The following is a 1946-nucleotide window of genomic DNA, read 5'->3' as shown; positions in this document are numbered from 1 at the left end:
GTGGGGGGAAAGAAAGGGTCCCCACCGAATAGCTATCATTTTGTCTAGATGGGTCTGGTGAAAGGAGATGGGGATAAGATTTGTAAGATTCAATAGTGAATAACTGTTATCATGACTAATTGTGACTGTCACAATTGTAAAGGTAGAAGTTTTGTAACAAAAAAGGCGAGTGGTTAATCTTACAGTCCAGAAACAGAGGACCCTAGGACCATCAAGAGAGGAACGCACAGGTAGAATGTGGGAACTTATTCAGAGAAGCAGCAGCGCCAGAGATGGAGTCAGAGATGGGGGCATGGAGAGAGGGAGCCTCCGGCTGAGTACTCTAGATTCATCAACTAAGAAGAGAAGGACTAAGAACTGGTGGCCAGGAGCAGACTTGCAGAATGTGCCCTTAGGAGATATAAATTATTATATATTCCTGAGCGGTTTTTGTGTGTGTGCTTTTTAAAAAGCTAAAGTGGATAGAGAGAAATACTGTTAACTGATGGTATATGGAGGGGATTATAATCTATGTAATGAAACAAGGTATATGAATTGTTGAATGTGAAACTGATGATGTGCCCTGTAAACTTTCACTCAATCCACAATACAAACCTTAAATTAAAAAAAAAAAAAAAATCCTGGTTAGGCCAAGCTCAAAGCAGCAGAAGATGGGTGCAGCCAAAGTGGCAGACACTCAGCTGATGCTCAGAGTTGGACTGATAGAAAAGGATGCAACTGCAGAGGTTCTGTTGGTCTGGCTCTGTCCCTCCACCACAGAAGCGTTGAGAAACCTGCTGTTGAGAAAATGCTGCCTCACTCTTGAAAACCACCTTCTCCATCCCTTCAACTTTGGCCAACACCAAAGGGCATGGTTTTCTATTCAACAGTTGAAGTTCCCGATTCTTCTGTGTTGAAAAGGCGTCTCATTTTTCTATTGTTCTGACCACCAAAGATTTTAACCCAGCGAAATATGCCACCTTCACTAGAATATTGTGAGATTGTACATGAAACATAGGAGCCCAGTTAAAACGATGGAGAGTTATATTGTAGTTTTCACTAAGGGAATATGCCAGAGCGAAGAAAATGGCTCCTTCCTCAGCAAAAACTTTGATTCCAGTAAGACATACCTTGCAGGCTCTATCAAAAACATTGTATCTCAATTTGGAATGGAAAACATTATCTTATACACAGCATTGATGTTGATGAAAAGAATTGTCATCTGTCACCCCAGAATAGAAGCTGTCCAGGAGTTTATAAGAATGCTACCTGTCCTGGTGTGGCACCAGCAGGATTGGACCATTCTCCAGTCTTATGTGCCCTTCAGCGCAGATGAGCTGGAAACCCTGCTGATGTGTTAGTGCGGAATTTATAAACTTGGAGGTGAGCAATAGATTGGACCTTTAAGATGTTTTTTGTGAATCTGGCAGACAGCGAGGTCATCATCGTGCCCCTTGCAAAAGAGGCCATGATAACGGGGAAGCTGCACAAAGAATTTGACCAACTGATTGATCAGTCTGCAGAAGACCCCGAGAAGTCACACAGCCAAGTTATTAAGGCCATTTCCCTGAAAACAAGAGAGCTCTTCACCAACCTTGCATCATTTGCAGACGTTTCAGACAATGGCAAAAAGCCAGCCATTTATTTTGAAGCACTGAAGCAGAAGCGGTTTCCATCGGCCACAGATAACTTCCGTTACCACCTCTGCGTGGCGGAAAATCAGTGTGACAGAAAGTGTCCCTGATGGCGGATCGAAAGCTCCACTCTCTCTCTGATTAACCATTCAATATGTCAAATACTGAAAATATAGAAAATGTTCTGTTAATTTAGTTTGTAAAACAGATATCTAAAGATCTAATCTAGTTTCAATTATCAGTGTAAGTGAAAATGAGACATTTTAGTGTGTCTTCACTTTTAGAAGAATTTATCATAATTAACAAAAGAAACAGTTTTCTTCTAAAGTCCTA

General features: G+C 41.3%; 1 pseudogene; it reads left to right on the top strand.

The window, feature by feature from the left end:
* The first annotated feature begins 650 nt into the window (after nt 1-650).
* LOC102816315 lies at nt 651-1723 on the top strand (annotated as a pseudogene).
* Nucleotides 1724-1946: the final 223 nt, after the last annotated feature.

The sequence above is a fragment of the Chrysochloris asiatica genome, unplaced genomic scaffold, assembly GCF_000296735.1.
Source record: "Chrysochloris asiatica unplaced genomic scaffold, ChrAsi1.0 scaffold00322, whole genome shotgun sequence".
In the NCBI taxonomy this organism is placed as follows: domain Eukaryota; kingdom Metazoa; phylum Chordata; class Mammalia; order Afrosoricida; family Chrysochloridae; genus Chrysochloris; species Chrysochloris asiatica.
This window is presented reverse-complemented; position numbering and strand designations above follow the sequence as displayed.